We start from the raw sequence: 19,386 nt of genomic DNA, 5'->3' as shown, positions 1-19,386 counted from the left end.
TATTTGTTGGTTTTTTTGTTTTATAAAAAAAAAACAAAAGTTTAAAGGGGCATCGATGCCCCTCATCAAAGAGAGGCTGATGGGTCCATACTCCACTCACATCAATTTTTTTTATTATCTATTAAATACAATAATAAATAATAACGATAGTAATGAATAAAATTCTTGATGATGATAATTAATGATTAATAATAAATAATAAATAATAATTTAATAAAATACAGTTTAAATAACTTAAATAAATAGAATTTCTTAACAATGAAAAAGATTCATAAAGTGTTTGTTAGGGGTGTAAAAAAGAATCTGAATCCGTATAAGAATTATCCGATAATCCGGATCCGAACTATCCGACATGTTTGGATATCCGAAACTCCGGAATCCGACATTGAACACCCCTAGTGTATGTACTATCCAGTAGTGCAGTTAATCAAGCACTTCAAAATTATAAGTGGAATATAAACAGTCCAACATTGATAGTTATATTTAAGTTTTCTTAATTGAGTAATCTTTAATTTTGGGAGGGTAAGAGGAAAATGCAAAAATTAATTAGGTCGCTTGGGATAAGATGGTTGAGCCTATCGAGTATGGTGGAAGGTTGTTTGGGCTTCACACCATTCATCGAGATCGTGGTCGGCTATACCAAAAAAGATTACGAACCCGTGCCCGTGAAACTTGATTGCAAAATTAGAATATGTTTTAAAAGAGTCAGACTTTATCTTGCCAAGTGCTTCCAACATGTGGTAGAAAAACATGGTTTTGGTTAGATACTTGGATCGAGGCGGCTCCACTTGGGTTTCGGTTTCCAAGAATTTTTGCTCTCGAAACCTCTAAAACGTATCTAGTAACTGATCGGTTATTTATGATAGACAGGTGAATTTGTGGTCAGTGGGTTTGGGAATGACGGACATAACTGAAATAGAAAAGTTGAGGGGTCTGCTCCAAGTCTACCAAGGTGTTTTGCTTGGGTTGGGGGATGATATTGTAGTTTGGAATGGTGACCTTTCAAGTGAGTTTTTAGCTCGGAGCATAAAAGCAAAATAGTGCTTGGAGGGAAACTCTTGTTTGGCTACCTACCTTTGATGCAATGGAAATGAGAAATATCCCAGTCAATTCAATTATTTGTCCGATATGTGGTGAGCTTAAAGAGTCAGTGGAACAAATTTTCGTTACGTGCAGTGTTGCACAAACTATGGGGATTGTGATTTCGCAATTGTGTAAGGTCTCACCTTTTTTATTATTCAGCTCTCGCGACCTTTTGGACTTTTATAAGTACCCGCCGATTTCCAAGAAAAAGGCTAGATTTTTGCAAGCAATTTGGACTTGTGGAATAAAAAGGAACGCACTACTACGTAACAACTCGGGTTTTCCATTTAATATTTTATATCCGTTACCCGACTTGTTTTTATGTTCGGGAAATTTTATCAATAAAATATCGTGTTTATCGAGTTGTTATTATTATTTTAATATTATTGTTTAAGATATTTATTCAATTATCATAATAACTTTGATTTATATACATTTCTAACCCTAGAGAATACTTTAACCTTACTTTGTATCTATCTCCATAGTTCAGGGACCATCTAGCAAATCTGGTAATTATTATATATTTAACCCATTAACCCTTAACCCAAACCCGTATACCCATTTGTATTTATTGTAGCATAATAATCGTCTTAATTTGGAATTGATCCTAGGGAATTATTCCTCATGCCTAAATCGACCTCACCGACATCTCTAATTAGGAAATCTTGATCTTATTGATACGTATTAGCGTTTTAAGCAAATCGTCTATAACTCACTGGTATTATACCATTTAAACAGAAATCATAATTCAATTGTTCTTGCCTACACGTTCCTATATAGCCCGCAAACTTAAGCCCTAAGATTAATTTGATCATCACAACTTGCAAGTGTCAGTCCCTGTTCGTGTTTAGCCGGCTAGATAAACATTTAATTAAACCTCGTTTCTTAATCATTTCAGGTAATTGGTTATACAATTATGTTCTTATCTTTTCAGCTAACTTAACCCCATGATCAATTGGCCAAACATTTAACGAGTTGGCCGATTGATTTTGTTAGGGTTCTTAGTTTGATTTGAGTGTTTTGCTTTGTGTTATGAAAACTATGTTTCAAGTTTATAACAACTGACCCCCAAGCACGCATGGCTTGGGTGTGTGTGTTTAAGGCTCTAGGTGGATGGAGGGCGCAGGTTCGAGCCCCTCCAAACCCGTTTTGGGTCTTTTATTCGTGCAAAATCAAATTCTATTAATATATTAGTTATTTTAAATCATTTATATACATAATAATAAATATAAGTACAATAATTAATCAGTATTTTTTTACCGACATGTTAACTAGTCGTTTTCCGATTCTTTGTTAAAAGCACACACACACACACACACACATATATATATATACACACACACACACACTAGGTTAGAACCCGTGTGACACACGGGCTAGTAAAAAATCAAAATTCTTGAAAATGCACAAACTATAAATATAATGCTGCAAACAAATATAGTGTTTAAAATATTAGCAAAACTGAGACAAAAAATCTTCTTACTATCGTAGGACAAAAAATCTGCAACTTTTAACTCAAACGAACCAAACTTTCACAAATTCCTAAACTGCCCTTGGAAAAAAAGCTGAATAATTTTGACTCGCACTCAAGATCTTAACTCGAAACTAAATATATGATATGTTCACCCTACACATGTATAACCTTTAGTTTCCAAATTTTATGTTACAAAAATAACATATAAAATATTCTATAATTATCCTTAAGATGCGAATTTCATTTACAATATGTTGCTGGTAATTTGTGGCTAACACTTGTGGCTAAAGAAAATGCAGATTCAGAATGGTCATATTTAAACTTGATCATGATCTTAAATTTATTTCTTTGTGTTTTAAGTAACGAAAGTTCTGTTTGAACTGCTTCAAACATCAAACCCCAAAAAATAATAAATAAATAAATAAAATAAAAATCCATTTTTACATAAAAATATATGAAGCAAGAAAAACCAACTTCATTATTTTCCAATTCACAAAAGTCATCTTTTTCACCATTTTCAAATCAATTTATTTAAGGTATCTGATAATTATTAAATCTGGAAATAGTTTTTGTAACATAAGAAATCATAATGTCTAGATATGGAATTCTTGGTAGTGAAGAAAGTGTTAATATGAGAAAGTTTTACAAAAAATTATAAACATGCTGACATATTAAAAGTTAAAAACCAAAAAAAAAAACATTTTACTTATAAAGTGATTGTTTTTTTTCTTTTTTCCCTTTTGTTTTATTTGACAAGGAATTCACATAAATATATATTTATAGTTAAATATAAAAATAATATTATACGCAAAAAAATGTAAGTAATTGTTCAGATTATGCTCGTTTGAGCCAAACTCATTTTTACTTAAAAAATACATTGACCAAATTTATTTTAAACTAAACATGAACCCAATCCGATCATTTAAAAATACTTATTATATATTCTCTATTCCCGTACTTAGTATATCCCACCAATAGCAAAGCTAGGTAGGGTATGAGGAGAGTAAGATGTAGATAGCCTTACCTCTACCCCATAGGGATATAGAGGCTGCTTCCAGTGAGACCCTCAGCTTGATAGTAGTTTTGCATCAAGCCTTGGACATAAGACACATAACACTCAAGGGTGATATAAAGTTGCATTATGATGTGCAGACTAATAAGATATTTGGTAGGGGTTATTCTTTTTGTTATCACAAATCATCTCCTTAAAAACAATAAAAGTCCCATAATTCTTCGAAAACAATCCACTAAGAATAAAAGTAATTCAAACATTGAATATTCGAGGACATTTACTCGTTAATTTATTAAACATTGAATCTTGTACTATATTAACTTGCTTTTTTTGGACATTTTATTGTGTATTTTTTAAAGATAATATGTCTTTATTTAAATAATACTTATCGATAACTGATGGCATACTTTAATTTTTTGTAATATATCTCTAAGTATATAATTTATGTTATATAATGATCATAGAATTAGAGTTTCAATTGAAAGACAACGGATTACATATAAATCAATTACGTGAATCAGATTACATGATTCGGATTAAATGAATCGCATTAAGAAGATTGATCGATTGAACCTGTGAATCGATTAAATCTGATTGAATATGTGTAGGTGAATCGATTGACTCCGATTGAAGCTGTTAATCCGATTGAATATGTGTAGGTGAATCGATTGATTATGTGAATCCGATTACAAAGATTTGATAGTTACCTTGACATCTGATGAATATCAATGTAATATGTATATGGTGATTGCAAGGGTTAGAATATGTGAATTAGGATGATCAATATTTAATAGGATTCACAAATTTAATTTTGAAATTGAATTAAAATAATTAAGAAATGTCATGTAAAAGTTGAAGAAATTTGATGAAAAATAAAAGGAGAATTTGGTGAACCCAACTTGTTAACTATTTAGAGAGTTAAAATAATTAAAAAATAATTAGAAAATGTCATGTGGCAATTTAAAGAAATTTGGTAAAAAACAAAAGGACAATTTTGTGGAAACCCACTTGTTTATTATATAGAGAGATAATAAGTACTAGTTTGATCCTCCCGTGTTACGGGAGTTTACTTATGTTTTTGTTTTTAATATATATATTAGTTTGTTATTATATTTTTTTGTGTTTGGGTATTTTCAATTGAGAAGTGTAGGTTTTTCAGATTTTTAACGAACAAAAATTCACGAACACGACCATGTTGATTTTTTTAAATGAACAAACATGAACACAAATATCTGTTTAATGAAAAAGGGGACGTTGATATAGTTGACGATGACTGGTAGTATCGGAAGTTAACCATCGATGGAGATGATAGACCAACAATGGAGAACATGTAAAGAAGATAAATTAAATTAGGGTTTAATGATGAAAGTATTTACCAATAATTAAGACCTTATAACCCATTTGAGAGCTATTAGGGTTTGGTAAGACCCATAACCCGTGGAAATTATTATTTGATGATTAAGGGGTTATTTCACAAGTAAATGAGATGTTATAACACATTTAAGGGTTATCCGGGTTTGGTGAGACCCATGACCCGCGAAAATTATTGTTTGATTATGAAAGTGTTTCACAAATAAATGAGATGTTATAACGCATTTAAAGATTATCTGGGTTTGGTAAGACCCATACCCGCGATTTCAGGTCAAATGCATGAGAAGCCTCTATTTATAAATCAAGCATTTTGGTGGCTCTAGAGAATGGTGGGACAACCTGAGAGCGACATGTAGGATTTCCTGGTAGGCAATTATATAGGTAGTTAGATTAAAAATTGTTAAAGGTTTAAATAATAAAGATTTAAAAAGGTTTTTAGTTTAAAATACATAATTGAAATGTATAGATTTATCTTGTTATTTAACATATTAAAATATAGTTATAAGTACAAGTATTTTATAAACGATTATATTTATATAAATATAATTATTTATTATTTACAATATTAATTCAAAAGTAATCTTTATCAATAATAAAATTTAATAATTTATTATTTCACAAATACCCGTTCGTATCTCAAATTCTTTATTAATCCATTTATTAATCCGTAGTGTTTTCCGCCATTATTATTACATAGGATTTCCGTTCATACATCTCGACGAGCATGACGTTTATTTTATTACCGTTCTTAACGCACTCATTCCTTCGTTTATTTGATAAGGTGAGTAATCACTCCCTCATTTTACTTGTTTTCCAATGTTTTGGGGACATATGCGTATTTATATTATTTACATACTATTAGTATTCACATTAACAACTGCTAACCTTGTGTGTTATCAGTTAATTGCCTAAATTGCTATTTGTTACTTGTTTATTAGAACGCATTCGGAGAGGTCTATCATATTCACATATTAGTATGATCATACGGCCGTCGTAGTAAACAAAGCCCACTTCGCAAGGCAATGGTTTTACCGACACTCATTAATTGCTCATTTGGCTTGATTGTATATCTCATAAGGACAGTTTCTTTATTTTGCTCATATTATATTATATTGAACTAACTGGTGTTTTACTCACTCAACCTAGTGTTGACAAAATATATCTATTTTATACGCATATGCGGGTTTTAGATTGAATTTATTGCAAGATTTGGAAGAGACTTAATGATGCTTTAAGTTAGAAGAAACTTATCAAGACTTAAATTTGAAATTATATGTTTTTTGCCTTACTGATTTGTACTTTGTCATTTGAAATTGTTTGGATTATTTGAATATTTAATTTAAATTAATAGTTATTGCCACTTTTAAAATTGCATGATAGTACCTTGAGAGCTGTGAATATTCACGCCCCGACATTTCCGCCTTAGGTTGGGTGTGACAGATTGGTATAAGAGCAAAAGGTGTAAGATAGGTCGTTAGTGGTGCCTTAGTAATATGCTTAGGAGCTTCATGCGTGCTTATTTGATTGTCATATGTGTACAATTGTTTACAGTTTTCCTGGTTAATTATTTAATTATTGGTTATTATTATCATGCACATACACAAAACTCCGAGGCTATGCCTCAACCTTAAAATGTTTTTTAATTAATTTAAATCAAGTAGATTGTCTTTTATTTTTGGGAAATTCCTAAAGAATTTCCTAGTGTTGTTTTTACTCTTTCACATTAGGGTTAGGTTGTGTGACAAGTCCTGTAGTAACTGAAAGGGGGAGAGAACTGTGAGTCGGGCATTGGAAAATCGGTTTCGAAAACCCAAGGTAAGACGTTATTCCTTACTTGGAGGATAACCTGACCACAATACTTGATCTTATAGGCCAAAGTGAGACACAACTTTCATACGACCGACACCCTAGGCTAGAGATGAGATGAGGACCGTATCGTTACCGACCGGTCCCGGTCCCGAAAACCGCAAATTCTTGGTACCTGGACGGAAACGATATTGAAGGCAAAAATTCGGTAAATACCAGTCCCGTCCCGTACCAGTACCAAAACTCAAAACTTTACAGATTCGGTACCGACGGTACCAAACCGGTACTGATTTCGATACCGGTACCGGTACTGATTTTGCTCATCCCTACCCTAGGTTGTCAAACGTAACCGCATTAGTGGTTGCAATGTCTTCAAACCGAATTCATGGTGGTTCGTGACTAAATTCGGTAATTTTTTTTCCGATTATTGTGTTATGTTTTTTTTAAATGGCTAGTTCGGTGAAAAATCCATGGAACCCATGGACACTCCTACTATCCATTTCTCAACCTATTTTAAAAATTGTGTTTTATTGGAGTTAATCATACGTGGTGGTTATGGGGATTGCTCCAACTACTCATATTTTATATCGTTGATTCGTTATTTAGTTGGGATAGTTAAAATACCATGTAACGCTTATGGGATGTCCAACTCTCTTGCATAGATTATTCGTTAATTAGTTGGTACATTTAAAATGCCATGTAACGCTCATGGGCCGCCCAACTCAATTACTTTTATTCGTTAGTTCGTTGGGTCATTCAAACTGCCATGGAAAGCTCATGGGAGGCCAACACACAAATTATGTTTTGTTAGTTGTTTATTAAGTTAAGTTAATCAAATAAATTTTAGCTTTTAAACTAACCTCATTTCCTCATCTAGTTATCTCACATTGATTGCATTGATTACGTCATCTCATAAATATTTACACAATTTACCCATTGTCTTACAATCTTTTACCTTTATTCTTCATAGAATGTCTTCACTAAGAAACCATCTTCGTCACCAATGTTCATCTGGTTCTCACGACCGCCGTCTGGCTGCTAGGATCACCAAAGAGTTTGTTGCTGCTATGCCCACTATGATAACCCAAATCCAAAGCCTCAACTCGAATGGTTCTGCTTCATCTGGTGCTTTGAACAACTATGACTTTAGAAACTTCCTGAGTACTAAACCTTCCTCGTTTCATGGTGAGGAAATGCAAACAAATTTCTACAATGGTTTAAGAATATGGTGAACGTGTTTATCCATTGTGAATGTCCGGACGCCAAATGGACTAAGTTAGCCTCGAGCGTTTTCGAGGATCGAGCTATCGCTTGGTGGAATGCTTTCAAAGCCGACCAAGGGACTGAGTTGGTTGTGGCCATGCCTTGGGATGATCTCAAGGAAGCCATGCGAAATAGTTTTGCCCCGAACATGAACTGCAAAGGCTTGAAACTGAATTTTCAGAGCCCAAGTAAATTAGTGGGGATAACTCCACCTATTCCAACCACTTTCGTGAGCTTAGACGCATTGTACCCCCACCTTGTAACCCCTCGAGAACCGTGGCATTTAGAAATACATTCGAAGTTTACCAAATGTTTTATGTGATGCTGTGGTGAGTAGTGACCTAATAACCATCGGTGAGGCTATGGACCTAGCTGTTTCACTCACCGACGATCATGTTAGGAATGGAACCTTGTTCCGAAAGTATTCCAAGCTAACCCCAGACAAGACCGAAACCAACTCATCCGCCGATGCTAAAGCCAAATCCAAACCTGCTTCAGACAATAACAATTACTGCAACAACAACTACAACAACAAGCGTAAGGCCAACCACCAAAACTTTGCCATTAACCAACCCAATGACCAACCTCCACCTAACCAAAATGCCCCGAACAAAAGAGCCTACGCCGGACCTCACCCACTATGTACTAAATGTAACCTCGGTAGTTGAGTATTTCAGGATAGGTGGGTGTTATATTTGAACCTTCTTTTGTGAAGTATACTTAGTCTTTTAGTGGTTAGTAGGCGCAACATCCCTGAACAAACCCTCCATTTGTGTAGACGACAATACACTTCACACAATACTCTCCCTAGCCGGGCATATCCTCTCATTGTCGTTTCCATTGTGGTTTTGGAACACTAGCCTGATTCTATGAAAGCTCATGGAATTGCTACCCCATAATTCATTCGAAGCGACCCCACTTCTCTTTTGCAAATATGATTATCCATATATCATTAAAAGAATTAATGTCATAAATCATTAATCATACATTGTTCTTAGCCTCACAACTTGTCACTATTGTTATAGGAATGAACTACGAAGTATATGGACTCCTTTTATAATTTAGGAGGACACTAATATTAGCTTATGTGTCAAATTATACATAAGTTATGCCCCCCCCCCACCATAGTGACCAGCCTTAGATATATAATTAGGTTGTCCTATAAACTTAGATCGTGGGATCTCTAGTCAATTAAGTTAGGTTTTCCTTTATATACAATTTTTCATGGGCTTTAGTCTCATTCCACAACTCGATATCATGTCAATCCTTAGGTTGTTGGATCCAAACCATTATCTTCTACTTTGTCAAGTTGATTAAGATAATTTTCTATTGAGATCATTTGTTGTCATGTGTTATGAATTCATACACTCGTCTTGCCTGGTTTGTTAAACCTTAACACTCTTCACCAAACTTTTGGTTCTAGTTCCATGTCTTGGTTTTGGAGTGACATGAAGACTCACTTCAATGCATACACATCTTTACTATGACCTTTGTGTCTTCCACTTAGTCATGTGATTGAAATATCAAACTGAATTACAATAATTCTTATTGCTTAACCTTCCAATTTAAAATGCAAGATACCCTCACATCTAAGTGTTATTGGATAACCTCAACTATACACCCCAAAAGGGTTGTTTCTAAATGGCTCCCCCCCACATTTCTTGAATTTTGATGTATTTTTCTTAACTATACTTATGACCACAAATCAACACTCATGATTTGAACAAGACCATGTCTTTGTATCAGTGGGTTCATCGATGCTTACTCATGGATCAACACATACCCTGGTGTAAGCTTTTACCACTTGCTAGCTTTTAAGATAAACCTGGTATAAGGTTGTTATCGAACCATCGCAAATTTAGAAGGCTTACAAGTCACCATCTGGGACATACCTAGAAAGTTGAGGTCTTCTTATGATCTTCATAAGTTATATCATTTCCTTACATTGAATGAAAAATTCTCTTTAAATTTGGCTATACACAAATTCATTCTTGTGTTGTGTATGTTTTGAATGTTTCGCGTTAATTAGTCTTCGTAAAGCACCATAATTAACAATAACTAGTCTAGCATGCTTTAGACTACAATACTTTAGCATGTTAACAGAGTTTGCATCATTATGATTCTTCACAACCATCACAATATCACTTTGAAACACTAAACCATTAGTTTAGACAAAATTATGAGACTTATTCACAATCCCCAAACCATTCACGAAAGTCTCACAAGTTATTGTATATAGAATATTCATAATTTTTCATTTATTTAAGGAACATAACTCTTTTGCCTTTGATCTTCAAGGCTTCACCATTGACTTATATGGACTTTGAATATAAGTCTTAATCCAAATCATTTTGATAAATAAATTCATCGCCAACAAGATGAACTTTACTCGTATACAATCACTATTATGTCGAGATAAAGTCAACTACATTGACACTCAAACTCTTGAAATTCACATTTGCATAAAGTGATTTATACATTTCATTGTTGTCTCTTGAAACAATTTTTTAAGATAATCTCCCAAAATGAAAGACAAACTTTCACATAGCTCAAACAATATGGATGAGAATAGTAACATCTATATATTCATTGCTATATTAAGATTATTATAATAAACCTCTTAAGATTTATTTAAATTCAAGTTAAAATAAGAACATAATAAATCTCTTATGATTCACACTCGGTGAATTTTCAAAGATGAATATTCAAGGATATAAATATCTCATTAACGTATATTATCTTACAATTCACACTTAGTGAAATCCAAAGGAGTTAAATGCGTCATTATATATTAATTCACATTACTGATTTCCAAGGAGGTAAATATCGCATTCTTGTATATTTCATCTTAATACACTCACTACGTTATTCCATGACCCTCTCATGATTTTGTTATATATTTGATGTGTCTTCTTAGTCTTTAGTCAACACAACAACTCACAAGTTGTTTCTTATGCAAAATTCTTTTTGCACTATCCATTTAAAATTATACCTTTTTTATAAACTCAAATTTTTTTCGTTAAAACAAAATCTATAAAATAATTTTATATGTCACAAAAAATATTATCGTATTCAGTTGTAAAACTGCATGTGTTATCCGAAGATATTGAACACAAAATAATAATACAACCGAAACTACAACATAAAGTGTAAAACACTTTTTAATAATAAATATTCAAATGGATAAAAAGACAACATATATACATCAAATCTCAAAGTGTTATTATTATCTTCAACACCCTCATCATCCGACCGAAATCATTTCAATGATATCATTTTAAGCTATGAATTGAGGTACAAAATCAAATAGACTCCATGCACACATATCCTCATTCTAATTTTGAAACTATACTCTTGAACAAATATGTTCAAAACAATATAAAGTTGTTACAATTACGACATTTAAGTAGTGAAGTTTGAGCAATCAATTTTGTTCATACGACACGGAGTTGTTTTCCACCATAGAGTATCATTGAGAACGTTATCTTAGTTTAACATATACTACTTTTAGAAAGAGTATCAAAACATTTTGAATTATCTAAATATGCAAAACTTTATTTAAAAATCATTCTAAAACGTCTTAGTTTTGCAGTATGTTATATTAATAATATCACTAAGGGTTTATAAATTCAAAAATTAAAACCTAAAATATCAAATGGTTTTATATGTTTTAGGTTTGATACATGATATATAAGAACTTATAACATCTTTTCAGCACTAAAATATATCCAAATAAGCGTAATATCGACAAATATATTAGAATAAATAACCATTAACGTTTATAATTTCTATCTATAGGTAAATATAGCCTCCCGGAATAAAATGAGCTGACATACGAAGAAAAATGGAGATAAACGGTGAAAACAGACTCAACACACCCTATGGTGAATCAAGACATTGACATTCCTAGAGCATACGAAGTAAAGACAAAAATCAGGAAGCCTAAACATGACCATGTTAACCTAAAAACACAATGCAATCAAGAACAAGAGTAAAAAACAAAATAGAATATTCTGAAGCAAAACAGGGTCATACCTTCCTAAACATGACCATATCTTCAATACAAGAGAAAATGACAAAATTGGATGAGATAAGGACTGTTGTGGACTCACCACGGCCATGCCCAGCTAAGCACGACCGTGTTAACCTCTGTTGTAAGAACTAATGATGAGCATTTAATGCAGGTGGACAAAAAAAGTCACCATGGCCCTGTTATGCATAACACTGTCGTGTTATGGGCACCTGGACAACTTATAAAATGAATGCTCATCTCATTCATTCAATACACCTTCCAATCTCATTTACTCTACTTCAACCAACTCTTTTCACCACCATTAACAAGGGAATTATCCCACCCATCCAACCCTTGAAGCTTAAGGAGGTTAAGATCTTGGAAGAGGACATTAGCATCAAAGATTAGTCATCCAAATTAGCTAGATTGTTTCAATTGGATCATGCTTTATTTATTACTTTGATGATTAATATTATGTTTACTATTGGCTAAACTTTCATAGTATCATCTTGGTTTATAATGAATCTTAATTAAAGTTTAATAATGATAGTTAAACATGTGATCGGTTTTTAATAAGTAATGCTTATGTTGCAATTATCACTTGATGAGTAATGTTTAAATATTCTTAAAAGATACCCCAAGTGCCAAGCTTGACGAGAAAACAAGAAATTGCTAGTCTTGTGAGGCATTGGCAAACCTTAAAATATACACCAAGTTCCGAGCTTGACAATAAGCCGGGAAACTGCCACTCTTGTAAGGGTTTGGTTATTAAATTAAGAATCTTTAAATGAGCCGCCAAATTCTAAGCCTGATGATAAATCGAGGAATCTCTATTCTTATAAGGGCTTGGTTAGGGAAATAAAAGGTGAATCCTAATATTGACATGGATCAAGGGGAATATTAATAATATTTAACCATTTTAGAATGTGAATCATCAACAATGTTTGTGGAAACGGATTGTTGATATTCATCCACTAAGATCGGTTAATTACTCATTAAGTGAGTGTGCAACAAAACCTGATTTAACCATTCTTGGGTGGTTTTTACATGAGTTCTATAATTGTCCAAGAGTTGTGTGGATTAAGATTTGGTAATTCAAGATTAATCATTTATGACTCAACTAATCTTAATTGATATTTTATGTATAATACAATATTTTTTTTGAGCTAGGCCTGGCAGTGGTTGATTTAATATCTGGAAATCGAAGTTTTATATAATTTACTATAAAACGATTACAATAAAGTGGCAGGCAAACGGGCAACAAGCTGCGCCGCAACCCCCTTTTGAACAGCAAAGCCAATCCTGCTAAAAACGAAGCTTTGAGACCTAGAAGCTGAAGAGGTTTCGTGTACGACGCGCTGAACCCTATTCAAAAATTTCACAGCCTCTGGAGCCAGAAAACCAAATGTATCAAAGGCAAATGGTAGAAAGACATGTCACCCTTTTAAGGGATTGTCTCATCTTAAAAGCGAGTTATCTTATAAATATTTATCATAAACCACTTGCTTACATAAAATGATATTTTAGTGGAGATCATGAAGTTATGCATATCTCTTTCTTTAATTATTATGGAATAACATGACTTAGGAATAATGTGTTATTCCCACATTTAATCACCAAAGCAACCTCACATCACATGTTTACTAATTCATTGTTAAACCAAAGTTAAGAGGAGTTTGAACCAAGATGATACCCTTTTATATTTGATCTTCTGTCTATTTAAAAATTATAAAAACCCAAAAGTATTGTCTTTTAATTTATATCTTTAACTTCGTTGAACTTACTTATCACAACCAAAACTAATATGATATTCACTTCGGGTTGAGATAAATATAAAGATGTAGTAGTAAAACTCAAACAAGTGTGCCCGTGGATAGATACTTGGTTCTTACCTATATTTTACTACATATGATAGCTATACTTGCCTATTTATGTGTGGTTTATTTAAGATAATAATCATTTTTATATATTTAAAACTAGACATTGTGTGAACAAACCTTTGAAAAAACTTAACACATTTTTCATATGCCCCCACATCACATCAATAACCATGTACTAAAGTGGTTTATATCACACATGTAAAAAAATGTGTTATACTGTGCATTTTATAAAACTAAGCGTTAACAACGTTTTCCAAGGATACAATCTATAAAAGAAACCATTTCTATTTGTTTCTAACGCGTACACTAGATAATTAATGTTTACATAAAACATTTTCGGTCCGTATGATTTATAAAATAAACAATTTCTAACAAAATATTAGAACTTAAACGATTCTAACGCGCACGTTGGAGGAAAAACTATACATAAATGAAACAATAAGCGTTTGGACAAAATTTTTTTAAATTGTTGGTTTTTCTAATGTATAGCCAAAAAGTCGTACAATTAAAACCAAATTAATGTTTAACTTATTAGTAACTTAATGAGAGGAATATGAACAGACTCACGTGGAATCTTTTGTGCACTATTTCACCAAAATACACATGTACGTCTCTCTACACTATTTTCTAACAAGCCCGTTAGAAAATTAAAGTTCACATAAAACATTTTAAACACATATGTTTATATGTATAATAAATTGATGTGATGCGATATATATATATATGTATATTAAAGATTTTTCACACTTTGTCTGGTTTTAAAAATGGTTTTCACCTAGACTTAACCACACACACAAAAGGCAAGTGTACCCGTCGTGTGGTAGTATAGTAACGGAGAGAACCGGGTATCAATCTATGGATACATAAAATTTAATACTAAATCTTTGCAAATATAAAAACCGTGAGAAATGAGCTTAATTGATTTTTTTTTAAGATTAATTTTTAGAAAAAACTTGTGAAACTAAATTAAAGCAAGTAACACGATAGTGGAGATAAACAAGAATTAAGAAGCTATCACCTTTACTTAGAATCCACTTGACTCCTAATGATGGTAAACTTAAATATATGATAATTTCACTATTTTGTTTTATGAAAAAGAATAGTTTCTAGTTATAGATAACCTTCCAAATGATTTTTCGGAAAACTTAGTATGAATTATACAAACTAATCACCTCAAATCATACTATAATGTAAGTGAACCTTTACGTTGAAATTTAAAGATATAGATTATCATTCAATTACGAAATTCAAATTTAACAACCGGTCGGAAAGATTACATGAACAACACATAATCCACCTATGGTTGATTAAATTAGACTAAGTTCAAGTATTCCCCTGATTTATGAATTTTCAACCCAAGTATAATATTAAAATAGTTGTGTCAACTAATTTTTCATAATATTACTTAACAAAAATATCAATTCATAACAAATGTTCAATCTTTTCAAATCTAAACATGAGGATATGTGTTTAACCAATTTTCATGTAGCATACTGAAGAAACACGGATCCACCCCTCAAGGTCTAACACGTTAGTCCGAGGGGTTAAGATAAGTATTCCCCATGATGGGTTATAAAACCTTCCTGGCGCAGATGAGTATATCCTGCAAAACAGAACACCGTGAGCTCGTTACGAGGAATGGGGGGGGATTCTCTCGTAACCACCCTCCGGCGTGAGAATCAGTATTTGATAGTATGGAATATATTTGGTGAATATGGGAGAATATATATCCTTTACCATTTGGAGAACAAATGGTATTTATAACCGGAGGAGAGAGAGAGAGGATGGTCAACCACGTTGTCATATCTTTCCACCAATAATATTCTCCATTCGTGTGATTGTGGAGGTTGGTGGAAGTTGGTGGGCATCATGGCCTTTTGACAAGGACGTTTCGTACTATTTTGTACCATCCTTCGTGTGTTGTCCGGCCCCCATTGGTTAGGTGTTTATTCCCATGTAGGTTGTACCTTTTTGTCCCATACTTGTGAGATCTTTGCGGTACCATTCCCTAGGCGTCAGGGGATGTATATTATTTTAGGGAACCACTTTAGCGCCATATGTTATCTGGCGCGTGGCGGTTACTCTCGCCGTTTATTCCACCCAGCGCTTTGGTTGCACTTGGTTTGGGTATTATACTTGTTAAATGGTGGGTTTAATACCCTACCTCTACAAGTCCCCCTAGTCCATAGTTGTCCTTTTCCAAAATGGGGAGTTGTGGACTTATCATGAGCTTTTGTCTTCTATTGTACTTTTTCAATCGTTTGTATTCCGCTCGTTTTATACCAATGTTGTCTGTTTAGGTATTTGGTTAATGAAAACCATTCTTCCCGACAAGTAGGTACTTAACATGCATCAGTCGATATTTTGAATATCATGGTTTCGTGTTTTGGTGGGTGATTTTTGGAAATCATCCCCTGGCGTAGCCTTGTTCTGGCGGGTGATTTTTAGAAATCATCCCTGTTTTGGCGGGTGATTTTTGAAAATCGTCCCTTGGCGGAGCCTTGTTTTGGCTGGTGATTTTTGAAAATCATCCCTTGGAGGAGCCTTGTTTTGGCGGGTGATTTTTGAAAATCATCCCTTGGCGGAGACCAAGCTAGATAATTATGATGATGCTAAGACCAAAATAGAAGAATATAGCATTCATGTTTAATATTTAAGATAATCTAACTAAGAAACCAAGCTAGATAATTATGATGATGCTAAGACTTCTTCTTGATGTTGTATGAGGATTAAAGAGCTTCTCTTTCTTTAATTCTATGGATTGTGGGAGTGAAAATGAGTGTGTTTTTTTTTCTAAAATCGGACACACCCAAATGAGCAACATGCATGGTCTTTATATAGGCTCACTGTGCACAAAGCATGACCCATGTTGGTCCCCAAGTAGTACACCACGTGCTTCTGTTGTACTCTTTGGCATATTGCTAGGCACATGGTATGTTTAGGTGAGGCTTGGCCTGTGCTGGTCCCTCATGCATTTATTGTGCATGCGCTGATTGTACTTTCTTGGCAGGCTTGATTGGCATTGGGCATGCCTGGGTGAGGCATGACCCCGTGTGTCGGCAAAAAGGGGGACAATGTACTTTTTTGTCATCTTCTGAGGAGGCGTGGGGCATGTCTGGCTTAGGATTGGCCCATGCTTAGCTTATATGTCTTCAAATGGAAATGAGGCATGCCTAGATGAGGCACAACCCCATGCTTAGGGCCAGACTTTCATTTTTCTTGATTCTTTTCTTTGTTTTTTCATCATGTTTGGTATCCTAAGCTCATTTTTCCTATAAAAACAAATAAAGGCTTATTAGAACCGATTCTCAATAATATCATAAAGAAAATAACATGAATCGGGTATAAACTGATGCAATAAAATGTATAAATAATTATACATCATAAATCATATCTTACACGCATGTTAGATATTTAAATATGTGGAAACGAGATGTTTAGAAAAACTTTTAAACATATTATTTTATAAAAATAATCATTTCTAACACACATTTTAGGAAATGAAATGCTTACAAAAACTGATAATCCCGATCTAACGCGCACATTAGATTATTAATGTTTACAAGAAACGAAGGGTTTACTAAACTATTTTTAACACTATTGTTAGACACAAACAATTGTAAAAATCGTTAAAACAAAACCAATAAAATCTCAATGGTTTTCCGAAACCGTTTCTAACACTATATTTAGAATACAAACGTCTACAAAAATCGTTTCTAAAACCAAACGGTTGAATCAAACATTACATTTTGTAACGCGATATAGGATTTAAGATTGCACCATGATCTTTAAAAATCCAAACACAACAAGTTGTACTTTGCGTGTAATTTCCGAAAAAATATATTTTTAAGATTATAATCTCTAAAATAATTTTTATTTTAAACCATTTCGTGAACCCAAAATCCTTATATATAAGGTTTAAGATTGTAGAAACAATCTCACGAAATCTGTTTTAAGATTATAGAACATGGGTCACTTTTTTATTAAAAATAAATGAATATAAAGTAAAATAAACGCTAACGATATTTTTGTTAGTAATGGGAAATATACGAGTACAATACCATTTGCAAAATCGAATAAAATGAATATACTAAACAAATTTTAGAGTAAACTGTGTTTTCGTCCCTGTTGTTTTGTCCAAATATGCGGTTTTAGTCCAATAGTTTCAAATTTACGATTTTTGTCCTTGTGGTTTCATTTCACATGAAATTAAAATATCTATTTATTATATAAAATATCTTTCAATATTATACAATTTCAACCAAAACCAAACTTTAACCTCAAAGTGATCCCAACCCTAATCTCCAAGGACCTTATTGCAAATTCTGATTATTATGATATCATAACCCATTTACCCATTATCTAAACCCATACCCGTGACCCTTATAGCAAACACGTGGCCCAATTAACATTCTTGGACCTATATTTTCACATCTAATTTGGAAATTGAATCACAATACTTGTTAATCTTGCCATAACGAGTCCACCGACACCATAATCTTGGAATGAGATCAATTCTTGACGCGTATTACTATTTTAACTAATTGTTTCTTCGTATATTGGTGATTTACCTATTACACCCCTCTCACCCTTACATCCCATTACACTTATGTTAAAAAAGAGTGTCCCTTTTGGTCATTTTGGTTTTCACCAACAAATAAGCTAATCCAAACATTCTTTTAAAAACTTCTTTTCAAAATTTCATAAGTTTATAAGTCTTTTTAATCAAAAGTCCTTTTTCACTCAAATAAGCAATCCCAAACACACCCTAAGTAGGTCGGGAGTAGGGCTGTCCAAACCGCTCGTCGCTCGAACTCGCTCGCCGCTCGCTCGGAAATTGCTCGGAAAATGCTCGGAAAATGCTCGCTCATTTTTTCGCTCAATTGAAAACGAGCCGCTCTGCTCGGTTCGGTTTGTAAACGAGTCAAGCAACGAGCAAAGGTCTGCTTGGTTCGGTTCGGCTCGAATATTTTTATTTTATTTTATATATAATTATATATTAACAAATATATAAATATATAGACAAAACACATAAATATAAGCTTACAACTATTTTTACCCTTTTAAATTTTTCATATTCCGTCAATTTTATATTTTTATTTGTTCGATTCAAGATTTTAGAATACTATAAGTTTTTTTAAATGATCATTATATCTCACTTAAAACTTCATTTTAACAAAAATTTACAATTGATTACACATTTGTCTAAAACCTACTAATTTTAAAGTGAAAAAAAAATAATGCTCAAAATCGCTCGACGGTCGATCGAAAAATGCTCGATTCGATTTTGGCTTGTTTCGGTTTTCGCTCGGTTCAAATTTCAGTCGTTCGGTTTGGTTCGGTTGTAAACGAGCCAAGCAACGAGCAAGCCTTTGCTCGGCTCGTGAACAGCCGTAGTCGGGAGAAAGGAGTATTGTTTTAATATTTGGAATGGATTTGAAGCAATTAATGAAGGCTTTAGTTTATAGAATAAAATAAAAGTGGA

Source organism: Bidens hawaiensis, unplaced genomic scaffold (assembly GCF_021521415.1).
Source record: "Bidens hawaiensis isolate Kalapana, Puna unplaced genomic scaffold, B.hawaiensis_p1.1 tig00000536_1, whole genome shotgun sequence".
Classification (NCBI taxonomy): Eukaryota; Viridiplantae; Streptophyta; class Magnoliopsida; order Asterales; family Asteraceae; genus Bidens; species Bidens hawaiensis.
This window is presented reverse-complemented; position numbering follows the sequence as displayed.